Source organism: Leopardus geoffroyi, chromosome A2, assembly GCF_018350155.1.
Source record: "Leopardus geoffroyi isolate Oge1 chromosome A2, O.geoffroyi_Oge1_pat1.0, whole genome shotgun sequence".
Lineage (NCBI taxonomy): Eukaryota > Metazoa > Chordata > Mammalia > Carnivora > Felidae > Leopardus > Leopardus geoffroyi.
In genome coordinates, this window is record NC_059331.1 from 25878099 (window position 1) to 25891547 (window position 13449).

General features: G+C 36.8%; 1 protein-coding gene across 35 annotated transcripts in view; it reads left to right on the forward strand.

Annotated features, from left to right (window-relative positions):
* LOC123605781 (sarcolemma associated protein) overlaps positions 1-13449 on the forward strand; it is a 149949-nt gene that overhangs the window by 51385 nt on the left and 85115 nt on the right. The window contains exon 1 of one of the 35 annotated variants that reach the window (XM_045493336.1): positions 11882-11899. The exons of the other annotated variants lie outside the window; for them this stretch is intronic. The gene's annotated coding sequence lies outside the window, so the exon portion shown is untranslated. Of the gene's footprint in view, positions 1-11881; positions 11900-13449 lie in introns of those variants that run through there. 35 annotated transcript variants of the gene reach the window in all.

Consider the following 13449-nt stretch of genomic DNA (forward strand, 5'->3'; position numbering starts at 1 on the left):
TGTTAAAGTGTTTAAACTGGGCTTCGGAAAGAAAAGAATGCTTTTAACAAGTAAAGAGTGTGGGTGGGTGGAAGCAAGGGTCCAAGAACAGCATAACCAAACACATGGATGCCTGGGGCTTATGTAGGGAATTGCTAGTAAAGCAAGGCTGGGATGGATGATAGTTTTTAGGAAGAATGGTAAATCAGGTTAGGGTGATTGGTGTCATTTTTAAAGTTATCACAGCTCTTGGATTTGATTTTTGAAGACAATAGAGGGACAAAAGCCCTTTTATAAAGGGAGACAAAGTGATCAAGTTTGCATTTTTAGGAAATAACTTTAGCATCAGTGTGAAGGGTGGAGAGTATGGAATCATAGTCCTCATCTTGACAACGATTATGGACCTGGGTTAGAAGGACAGTAATGGGAAGGGAAAGGCAGGGTGGAATTGAGAGATTGTTCTGAATCTGAATCATAATTCATAGGAATTGGTGACATAATGGATGTCTTATGGGGTTATTGGTATTACTTATTACTAATAGTATTTATTATTACTACTGTTTTGCATTTGCTCTAAGTGGCTTCTCATAGTCATATTTATTGTATTATTAGTAGGCTGATGGTTGAATTCTTGCCCAGAGGTGTTCAGGAAATGGTGGGGGAATGATGCGTTATAAATGTTACACTCAATGAAATATTTATTTAAAGTCCTATTTGGGGGGGTGCCTGGATGGCTCAGTTGGTTAAATGTCTAACTCTTGATTTCAGCTCAAGTCATGATCTCACGGTCTGAGATTGAGCCCCATGTTGGGCTCTGTGTTGGGCATGGAGCCTGTTTAAGATTCTCTCCCTCTCTCTCTCAAAAATGAAATGAAATAAAATAAAATAAAATAAAATAAAATAAAATAAAATAAAATAAAATAAAATAAAATAAAATACTATTTGGTTTATTCAGCAGACATTTTGTTAATGTCTAGGGATATCACTGACAAAAAGGGATGCCACTGATCCTGATCTTCATGGAATTTGCCATAGTGATGAAGAGTCTAATAGATCTTGTTTGCTGTTCTTACTTTTCTGTGTAATCTTTGGGTATATGATTTAACTCCTAATCCTGTCTGATCATGTGGGATAACTGCTTACATAATAGTATTCTGAAGTTTAGATGAGGCAATGTGTGTAAAGTGCCCAGCAAAGTCCCTGGCATAAGCAAATGTTTGTTCTCTTTTAATCTGCCATGGGTACGTAAACTAGGAAACACAAATTTATTAGGATTATTCCTCAAGTAGATGGCAGTAGGTAGGAAACGCATTTTTGAAAGAGATTTTTTAAGTTTATCTTTCATGATGATTTGGCATCATAAAACCTGATTGCTGTTCTATTTTCTCCATTGTGAGTATAGATAGGTCACTTGGCTTGTGTGTCAGCCTCAATTTGCTGATGTATATGATCAAAATCATTCTTATTTCACAGGGTGATTGGGAGAAATATTAGAGATAGTGGCTATGAAATTGCCAGACAAACCTAAGTACATAGCTGAATGGTTGAGGTCAAAGAGATTAAAATGCTTACGCTCATTGACCTCAGCCATTCAGCTATGTACTCATACATTCATCTCTGTACAATTACTAGCTTGGGAGGCCCTTTGGCAAGTTACTTAACTATTTTTAGTCCCCATTTATCTGTAATATAGGGATAATAAAACATCTATCTCTATAAGATTAGTGTGAAGATTAAGTGAAAGAATGCACAGAAAGTTTAAGCGCATGGTAAGCGCTCAGAAACTTGTGATTATTATGTATTATGTGGTATGCTTTTGACATTATTTAACAGTGAACTCTTCTTGGTTTGGCTTTGCTCTGTAGGTGAAATTTCTATGTAGCTTAATTCTGAATATAAGCCATGTTACCTTTCATGGTAGTGAAGGAAAACTGATGATCCTTTTCAAAGGAAACTTCACTTTGGTCCTAAAAGTTTCCTAGGGAAAAATATTTTAGGCATTGTGTTTAAGTCATAAATGGAGGTAGAATTGATAATAAATTTCAGTTGAAAATAAAAAAAAGAATAGCTCTTATCTGGGGGTATTACTTACCCATCCTCAGGAGCTTGGATGTCGTGAGGGATTTTGGGGGGTAGATGGCGTTTGAACATCTGAGTCATGTGGCAGCAAATGGGAGCCTCTGCGTTATACTCAGTCTTGAGGGGTTTATTTTCTTTAGTTCCAACATCATTTCCTATCTCAGTCAAAAAGATTGTTTCATAAGTTGCTTTGTTATTTCTATTTATTCACGTAATAACCAAAGCACTCAGTTGCAAATGTGTGAATTGTCAAAACCTTGAGGAGATAAATCTCTTGAAGAATTAACTGTCACTAAAAATGAAGAGACATGAGTAAAGACCAAGATGTTTTAAAATTAAAATTACATGCCTGGGCACCTGGCTGGCTCAGTTGGTGGAGCATGTGACTCTTGATTTAGGGTTGTGAGTTTGGGCCCCACATTGGGTGTAGAGATTATTACTTAAAAATAATGTCTTAAGGGGCGCCTGGGTGGCTCAGTCGGTTAAGCGTCCGACTTCAGCTCAGGTCATGATCTCGCGGTCCGTGAGTTCGAGCCCCGCGTCAGGCTCTGGGCTGATGGCTCAGAGCCTGGAGCCTGCTTCCGATTCTGTGTCTCCCTCTCTCTCTGCCCCTCCCCTGTTCATGCTCTGTCTCTCTCTGTCTCAAAAATAAATAAACGTTAAAAAAAATTTAAAAAAATAAAAAATAAATAAATAAAAATAATGTCTTAAAAAAGTAAGATTATATGCCAGCCTGAGTGGTTGTGCCTAACGGATGGAAAAGGCCATTGTGGTTATTTTCATTACCTTATTAAGCATTTAAAAAGCTATGAATGTTCTTTTGGGAGTAGATGTACTATTTGTATCTTTTAACATTTCCATTGAATTTGTTTGCCAAATAAAGTGTTTTATGTGTGGGTAGTTTTTTTTCTTTCTTCTTTCTAAGTAAGATCTAGATTCCTATATTTTGCCAATTTTGCTAGTCTTTAATGGAAACTTTTTTTTTAGTATCTCCCTCTCCCCCATCTCTTAGTGACTATCTAAATGAATATCAGCTGTCCTTAGATTGAGCCTGTTGTATGCATTATTAAGTAATATGTAAGACTACATCTTTTAAATGTAGTACCTTGTTCAGTATTTCCCACAAATGTGATCACAGTGATTTACTTTTGTGGAAAATGAGGCTATTATTCTATGGATGAGGTTTTTAACTATCAGAGATACAGAGTGGAAGTGCAATTACTTTGTTGCTTCAGCTGATCTCAGGATGGTTTAAGGTAACATTTTAATATCACAATATCCCCTTGTTCTATCTCTACTATGCTAAAATACATGATACTTTTTATAAATACCTATTTTAAATATTGAAATAAAATATTTGACATTCTTTGAGGTAATTAGAGATTTCTTGGCATCTAAAAAATTGAGTTGGGGATCAGTATCTGTTCTTTAATGCCAATTACCTAAAGAGGAGCCTCAAAGTCAAAGTTGAATGCCTCTTGCTGTGATTAACACACCATGAGAGGAGAAAATAATTAGTATTTGCTTGTCAACCTGTTTTAGGATGTGGGAAATTGGTTATTAATCTCCGAATTAGAATTTGGTGTAGGCTTTCAATAGCCTCACCTCAGAACTAATGTTCTGATGATATATTTATTTTATATCTTGCTGAGCTTCAGTAATCTAATTTACTTTGCCTGAATTCTCAGTGAAGGATTGTCACAATTTGCATATTTCAGAAGGATGTGCTCATTGTAGCTTAATTTTGTATGTTTTGTATTGTTCTCATTAAATTTTAAAAATTTCTCCTTCCCACCTTCTCTGTGTCTGTTCTTCATAATCTTATCTCTGTTCCTATGTAGAGAGATAGAAGAAATATGTTTTCTTTCTCTTTTGTGAGCCATCTCTATAAGAAGAAATTATTGTACAATGAGTGTGTCTGGAATATCACTTGGAGATGGGAAAAATCTTGGCAAATTCATAACATTTGCAAGATCTTTGGGTGGACAGGTTCATTCTAGTTTATGTGTGAGATTTCATTTTGGTGAAAAACGTTTTGCCACTTTTCCGTGTGTTTTCCTATAGCATATGAATGGAACTTTGTATTTCCCCCTCCAGTGGCACAGCTTAGAAATTTCAGCCTCTGAAACATGTGGTTCTTTGCTAGTCAGGAAGCCAAGAATGTTATAGAAACAAAAAATATATAAATATATAAACAAACAAATTCATATATAACAGACATGATGTATTCTAAGAAATAACTAAATTATTGGTGGCGAAAAATGTATAAGTCATGGGTCTCCCTATTTCTAGTTACACCCACTGCAAATCATCCTACACACAGCTGCTAGATTATCAGAGCTGTTAGAATAATCTCCCTAAAACAATATTTGCATCAAATCCTTTAGTAGTGGTTTCTCTTAAGAAGTCTCAGCTCCTTAGTATAGTGTGCAAGACCCTCTCTTACAGCTTCACTTTCTCTTGCATTTCCCCACTTCTTCCTTTGGCTTTGGTTACCCTCTGGGGCTGGGCATTAATTATACATAAATGTATTGCAATACCTGTTCCTTTTCCACCTCCTCCTTCGCCTTGCCTTTCATTCAGATCACCACCCTCACTTGTAAATGCCTCCTTAGCAACTGACTGTTCCTAACTATACTTCTTAGCAGCCTCTCCGGATTTTGGTACTTAATTCATACTCTGTTAACTTATTCTCAGTGTAGAGGTGGTTGCCTTTGGTTTTATAGATGTGCAGTTTCTCCAAGACGGGTGCCAAGTAAATGATGTGCTTTAATTGTGGAGTTAGAGTTAAAATTGACCCTTACTATTCTGATTGCTTCAGGAAAACTTCATAAACAAAGTGGGATTTCATAAGTTTGTACTCAAAGACCAGAGAGTGTGTATCTAAGTAGGAGAGGAGGAAGACAGTGTGGAGGTTTTAAAGGAATAATGTCAAATCTGTGATAGCTGTGAGACCATGGCAATCTACTTAATATACCTGAGCCTCAGTTTTTTAATCTATAAAATGGAAATGGTAATATCTACTTGGTAGGATTGTTGTGAGGATCAGAAGTACCTGCACATAGCAATTAGTCAATAGATGGTAGCTATTTTTATAGGTTGGGATTTGTTTGATTTGGCCCAAGAAAAGATTTGTAGGTTGAAATAGAACTAATGGGAATGATGTCATGGAAAATGGCAGAGAAGGAAGCTCCAAAGATTGGTTCCTTCACCAAGACAGCTATTAAGCTAGCATGAACTCTCTGAAGCAATTGTTTTGAAATTCTTTAGTCATACACTTGCAGCATCCAGTGGCATGCTTAATGAAGAAAGAAGCTGGTAAATTTCTGAGAATTTTGGGTTTTACACAGTGACTACCATTTTCTTTTTTTTTCTTTAAAAATTTTTTTAAAAATGTTTATTTATTATTGAGAGACAGAGACAGAGTGTGAGTATGGGAGGGGCAGAGAGAGAGAGGGAGACACAGAATCCGAAGTAGGCTCCAGGCTCCAAGCCGTCAGCACAGAGCCCGACGCAGGGCCCAAACTCATGGACCACGAGATCATGACCTGAGCGAAGTGGGACACTCAACCAACTGAGCCACCCAGGCACCCCCAGTGACTACAATTTTCTATCCCTCAGCCCTGTGACAGTCAGCTGTGGGTATGGTAGCCCATGGTTCCTGATGTGACTTGCTTGTCCTTCAAAAATTGTGGTTTTATGTTTTGACTGCTGCTTTTGATTGCTGAGGGACCAGCACAGAGACTGACCATTGTTTCAAACCCCACAGGCTAATGTGATTTCTCTGGCATCTTCCAAAGAAATTTAAAGAGACAAAATACCTCTACCCCATTTTTCTGATTGGATCCTGGCATTTAAAGAAATTTCTGTCAGGACCCTGGCTGACCACAGAAATAATAGATCAGAGACTTCAGTGACAACACACAACAAGGAATATAGTCTTTGCCAAAAAAAAAAAAAAAAAAGCTTGGAAAAGTCACTAAACCAGCAACTGTATCCTTCATCTAATAACAACAGCAATTTGTAGAAAGAGGAGAGAACCTAATTTCTAGAATTATCACGTTACAAGATTCAAGGTATCCAGTTTTCAACAAAAATACAGAACATACAAAGACAGAAATTGTGGCCCTTAATAGGAAAAAGAAATCCCTGAAGAAGCTCAAACATTGGACTTAAGAGACAAAGACTGTAACTATTTTAACATTCTCAGAATGCTGAAGGAAAACATAGACAAAGAACTAAAGAAAATGAGGGGAACAATGTGTAAACACATGGAGACTATCAATGAGAGAAAGTAGAAAAAGTAAAATAGCTGAAATAAAAATCAGCGGAAGGTTTAGTAGCATATTTGAGCAGGCAAAGAAGGAATCAAAAAACTTAAAGATATGGTGATTGAAATACCCTGTCTGAGAACCAGAAAGAAATAGATGAAGAAAAATGAATAGTACCTAAGGGACATCATCAAGTGTATCAACATGCACATTATGGAAATCCCAGAAGGCAAAGAGATGGGAGAGAAAAGAACAGAAAAAAAAAAAAAAAAAATTGAAGAAATAATGGATGAAAAGAATTTAATGGTTTTAGCTCTTATATTTAGGTCTTTGATCCATTTTGAGTTAATTTTTGTATATGGGATAAATTAGGTTTATTTTTTTGCATGTGGTTATCCAGTTGTCTGAGGTCCATTTATTGAAGAGACTATTATTTTCCTATTGGATGATCTTGGCACCTTTGTTGAAATTCAGTTGGTTATCAATGTACAGTTTTATTTCTGGACTCTTAATTTTACTTTAAGTATGTCTGTACTTAGGCCTGTACCACACTGTTTTGATTACTGTAGTTTTGTAGTAAGTTTTGAATTCAGGAAGTGTGAATCCTCCAACTTTGTTCTTCTTTTTCAAGATTGTTTTGCCTATTTAGGGTCCCTTGCAGTTCCATATGAATTTGAAGATTGACTCTTCCATTTTTGCAGAAAAGGCTGTTTGAATTTTGATAGGGATTGTATTGAATCTGTAGATCACTTTGGTTAATGTTGACACCTTAACAATATTAAGTCTTTCAGTCCACAAATATGGGATGCCTTTCTGTTTCTTTAATATTTTGTAGTTTTCAACGTATAAGTCTTTTACCTCTTGGTTAAATTTATTCCCAGTTATTTTATTTAGGTGCCATTATAAATGAAATTGCCTTCTTAATTTCTTTTTTGCATTGTTCATTGCTGATGTGTAGAAACACAACTAATTTTTGTGTGTTTATCTTGTGAGCTGCAACTTTGCTGAATTTGTTTATTAGCTCTAGTAACTTTCTTGTGGGTTCTATGGGATTTTCCATATATAGAATCATGCCATCTGTGAATAGACATAGTTTACTTTTTCCTTCCCAATTTGGAGGCCGTTTGTTTCTTTTTCTTGTGTCTAGCTAGAACTTCCAGTGCAACATTGCATAGCAGTGGTGAAAGCAGGCTTCCTTTTCATGTTCCTGATCTTAGGAAGAAAGCTTTCACTCTTTCACCATTGAGTATTATGTTAGCTGTGGGATTTTCATGAATGTCCTTTATCGTGTTGAAGAAATTCCTTTCTAATCCTAGCTTTTTTTTTTTTTTTTTTTTTTTAAATCATGAAAGGGTATTGGTTTTTGTCATGTGCCTTTTCCGCATCGAGATGATTGTGTGGGTTTTTTTTTTTTCTTTCTGTTAATACGGTATGTTACATTGATTGACTTTCTTATATTGAACCACTTGGGATAAATCCCACTTTTTCAGCCAGCCTCTGCTTTTCCAGCTTGGGTGAATTGCAAGTTAGGCTGAATAGAGGTGAGGGCCTTGCATCAGTCCTTTAGGTAGCCCCAGACAGGTTAGAACAGATAGACAAAATAATTTGTGATTTAAGTCTACTCTGCTCTCTCTGGAACCAGGCACCAGGGTCCCACACTAGAAATGCGGGTTGATCTCTTCAAGACTTCTGTTGTACTGGGGAAGGGTATGGGACAAGAGTAAGTAATGTCACAAAGATGTCCTACCATTTTTAAGTTGCCTTTTTCTTGATTCAGTGTTCACTTAGTTGCTGTAAGACTATTTTCCATAATTCTAATTCTAAAAAAGTTGGTTTTGACAGTTTCTACTTGTTTTTCAGTGATTTTGAAGTGGGATGGGAGCGTGCAACTGCCTACTTTGCTGTTTTGCTGATGTAGCTTTCTTCATTTTTTTTTTTAATTTTAAAAAATGTCCTTTTTTTCACCTTTTATTTTTCTTAATGGATTATTTGTTACATTTAGTCACTTGTGTCCTTCTAATTTTGTATTCATTTCAGAATGATTCTTTTTCTCTTATTTTTTGAGTTCTTTCACCTTTTCTGGAGTTTTGTAATTGTGATTTGTATTTCTTTTTCATGTTTTGAATTATTAATGTCTCTTAGCTTGCTTTGAAATTGTATAATTTTGATCTCAAGGTCTGTTTTTCATTATCTGTAGGGATGTTATTCTGTTCTTTAGCCTCATTTTTCTTAAAATAACTGTATGGGATGGGGCTTTGATATTTTTCTGTTGCTCATTTTTAGGTGAAATTTGTTTTCCTGAACTTTAAGAAGGGAGTCATGGTTCAGGAGAACTTTTCTAATGTCACAGAGCTCCCTCTCCTGTTGTTTTTGTAAAATGCTCAAAAATACGGTGGCTCCTTTTCCCTTCTCCAGTTTTATTTGGATCTTTCTTTCCTTGTCTCTCTTGTCCCTACCTTGCTCAATTTTGGTTTCAACCCAGCAACTTTCCTTATTATAGAACCCTGCCTTGGAAAGCAGTTTTGGTTGGTAGGTTGATTTTAAGAATTTATATGACTCAGGCTGCTCTAGCCTTTTTCAGAACTTAAGTCATGCTCACTTGTTATTGGATTGGGCTAAACCTTTTCCAATTTCAGCTTCTCCTCTCAAATTGCCATCACACTGTCCAGTGAATACCTACTGACTATTTAGATGTTCTCAAATCCCTCAAATGCGCCATTGCTTCCTTATGCATCCTTTTGAACAGATGCAGATTTCATGTATGTCTGCTGGCTATTGATGTTTTCCTCACTCATTTTTATTTTGAGGTTTGTGTGGATACCTTGCCACCTACTTTTTTTTTTTTTTAACAATTTCCTTAAAACTTTTTTTAACATTCATTTTTGAGAGAGAAAGAGAGAGAGAGGGAGGGAGGGAGGGGCAGAGAGAGAGGGAGACACAGAATCCGAAGCAGGCTCCAGGCTCCAAGCTGTCAGCACAGAGCCCAATGCGGGGCTCAAACTCACAGACAGCAAGATCATGACCTGAGCCAAAGTTAGACGCTCAACCAACTGAGCCACCAGGTGCCCCGTCACCTACTTTTGTTGTAAATATTTTCTGTGGGATTTTGGTTTGCTATCTTAGTCAATCTGTTTGATTTTAATTCAGGTAATTAAAATTTTATGATGCAGTACCTGCCATATCTAGAATTCATAATCCATTCTGTGTTCACACTTTAAAAACTCTCCTGTATGGGCTTAGAGGTTCTGGCCCCTGGGCTATGGCATGTCTACTATATAGTGCTTTGTTCTGAAGTTTGAGTGCAAATGTTATTGACCTATTGGTGTTTGGATATTGCAAAACCTATCAATGTAGAAAGGGTTAAAAAGAAGCAGTTTATTGTTATAGTGGAAATGAAAAAAGTATTTACACATTTTAGCAAAGTTGAAAGTGATGCAAATGTATTTGTTTCTGGAATGAACAACAAGAACTTTCTGAAGGCCAAGAACAAATTATGCAACCTGTGAAGTATAGTTCCTGTGTCATTGAAAGTAATCAGAATCAACAGAACCAGGGAAAAATGGTGGGGCAGGGAGAACCTCTCAGTTTAAAGATAACTGTCAATGCCTGATTTCAGGGAGCTTAACATTTATTCAGAGGAAAACAAGGGGTTAATTGGAGATAAAATCTGAAAACAGTGAAAAGTTGAACTTTGGCCACAAGCTACAGAGGGTTTTATAAATTCAGGGCTCCTTAAACACCTGCTCTAAGGGAATACCTGGTGGCTAGTGCAAACACTAGAGCTACTCGGGCATTCCTTATGCTACTAGGAAGTAAAGATAGTTAAAGCTTCAACAGGATTTGAAAAAAAATTTTAGAGTAGCCAAGACTGATCTCTTTTAAGGGAATAAAAAGAAGAAGCCTGATAGAAGGTTTGTCAGCATAGAGAAGAAAAATATTTCTGGCTTAAAAGTGACAAAAGATCAGCTAACATACCTACTTATGGGGAATGCATCCAGGACTGTAAGCACAGTCCCTTCCCAGGCTCTTACAAACAAATTAACCTCTTTATACCTTCAGGAGCCTAAACTGCACCTAGAATAGCTTCTGTACAATTTAGACTGAATAATAGTAGATTGTTTCATAGAAGATGCAGAAGCATAATTTTTAATAGCAATTTTTCAAACAGCCAAGGGTAGAAGGTTAAAGCATATTAATGAAAATAGTTGTGCAGGGAAGTAGACTGATGTGGTCTAGCTATACACAAATGCAAAGGCTCAGGGGCAGGAGTGGAGGTTAGTGTGGCTGAGAGGGATGAGGATAGAAAATAGTTGGAGTTAATGAGTTTGGAGAGGGAATGGAGAGCAAGATCATGCAGGGCCTTATAGGGTGTAATGATAAGAGCGTTAGGTTTCATTCTAGGTGTTTGGAAGCCACTAGTAGGTTGAGAGCAGAGGGAGGGTGAACAACTACTGTAAATGATGTGTGTTCAAGCTAAATGGAGGCTGTGCTTCGGGCAGTAATACAGGCGTGTCAAAATGAAAAGAACCTGGTTTAATGTAGACTTTAAGTTTTTTTAATTTGAAAATTTGTGGTTTTAGAGTTACCTAAGAGCTATGTAAGAAGTGTTGAAACACACACATCTTTTTGTTTGCTAAAGTTTGCTAAACAGTACTGAACCTCATTTCATATATTCTTATTTCTATACAGTTTAAATCAAAATGCTAGCCACAGACTACTAAATTGACTTAGTAACACGCTAATGGATCAGAACTTGAAGTTTGCAAAACATTGTAAATTTAGTATAATCCCTTTATTTGGCCTGTCAAGACACACAGTACTGCAAATGAGCAACCTAGAATCCAGATATTGCCACATTTCCCAAGAATATGTTCATTGAAAAACAAAACCAAACTCTCTTATATAGTGTAACAGTAAGTTGCAGTGTGGGAAACATTTGGAGGATAAGCACTCCTACTTGACTGTATTTACCTCTGCTTTTCTCCCTGGTGTGAAATGGGAAGGCCTGTCCATTTCAAATGGACTTGTCACATATCAATACAATTTTCATTATTAATGGTCTGTAATTAAATATATGAACCGCTAGCCAAAGTAACAGTTGGTCTTTTTTGAATAACAAATGAAGAATAAGTCATTTATAGACAGCGTGGTAGCCTTTATATTGTCACCTAAGAATTAATGAAAAGAATGTCATTTTCGTATTTTCTGCAAGTTGTTGTATTTCATTTTGGAAAAGTTTGTGGAAGGAGTGAAAGATAAATGAAATATAAAGGTCAGTGCGAGGTAATGGGGAAAAAAATGGCCCTTTCAGTTCTGTTATTTGAATCCTTGCTCCTAGTTCTGTGGCCTTTGGAAGATACTTGCCTATGCCTCATTTTTCTCAGTGACAAATGGAAGTAATATCTATATCATAGCTTTAATGTTAAGATTAAATGAAGGCCTGGTGGTGTAACATATATTTTAATAAATATTAGTTTTCTTCTTTCCTCTCTTCCTTAGGAAGGAATTCAGTGAAAATATGTTGCTAGAATAAGCAGGGCTGGAGAGTGTAGAAAAATGCAAAAAGAAAGGTACATCTTTTTTTTATTGGTTGTTTTCTTCCTAGTAAGTCTATTGTGCATGATCCCAATTGTTTCTAATTTCTTTTAGGAAAGGTAGGTGATAAATAGGTAGGCTTCCTGTGCCTCTTGCTCCCCACCCCACCATTTATTTATTTATTTATTTATTTATTTATTTATTTATATTAAATTAATTAAAATTTTTTTTATTTTAGAGAGAAGGAGAGCATAAGCAGGGAAGAGGGTCAGAAGGAGGGGGGGGGGGAGAGAGAGCGAGAGCGAGAGAGAGAGAGAGAGAGAGAGGGAACATATCTTGAGTAGACTCCACGCTCAGTATGGAGCCTGACACAGGGCTTGATCCTACAACCCTGGAATCATGACCTAAGCCGAAATCAAGAGTTGGACACTCAACTGACAGAGCCACACAGACACCCCCTCCCTCCCCTTAAAAAAAATTTTTTTTTAATGTTTATTTTTGAGAGAGAGAGAGAGCTGGAAGGAGCAGAAAGAGACGGAGACAGAGAATCAGAAGCAGGCTCCCTGCTGACAGCAGAGAGCCCAGTGCGGGGTTGAACTCAACAAACCATGAGATCATGACTGGAGCTCAAGTTGGACGCTTAACCTACTGAACCACCCAGGCTCCCCTCACTCCCCTTTTTAAAAAAATTTTTTTTTCAACGTTTATTTATTTTTGGGACAGAGAGAGGCAGAGCATGAACGGGGGAGGGGCAGAGAGAGAGGGAGACACAGAATCGGAAACGGGCTCTAGGCTCTGAGCCATCAGCCCAGAGCCCGACGCGGGGCTCGAACTCACGGACCGCGAGATCGTGACCTGGCTGAAGTCGGACGCTTAACCGACTGTGCCACCCAGGCGCCCCTCACTCCCCTTTTTAAAGAGGGAAATTACCCAAGTGATGAAAGGCAAGTTTAGGAGACCAGGAAGTAGTAGCTTTGTAGCCAATTCTAGTATTTGAGTTCCTGGTGTCTCCAGTCTGCTTTACTACAAAGAGTTTACTGAAGATGTGTCGTTCTTGATACCAAGTACATTAGCTAACTGATAGCTGTTAATTCTAGGTGTTACCTAAAACCAGTTGTCCTTGCCTGTGAAATAAACACTTCCTTTGATTTAACCCAGATATTCTAGGAACAAAATTACAAAGAGTGAGATGGAAGTATAGAATTGGAATCTTGTCTACTTGGCTTTTTAAAAAATAACAGATGTATTTTTTTTTATCATCCCAAAAAGAAACCTTGTACCCGTTAGCAGTCATTCTATACCACTAATCTCCTGCCCCTTTATCCTTTTTCCTCTGACACCTCAACCTCTTACAACCAAAAATGTGCTTTTTATCTCTGGATTTGCTTATTCTGGATATTTCATATAAATGAAGTTCTATAGTATATGGTCTTTTGTGACTAACTTCTTAGTGTAGTATTTTAAAGATTCATCCATGTTGTAGGATGAATCAGTATTTATTCTATATTGCCAAATAATATAATATAATATAATATAATATAATATAATATAATATAAACATATTACATTTTGTTTACCTGTTCAT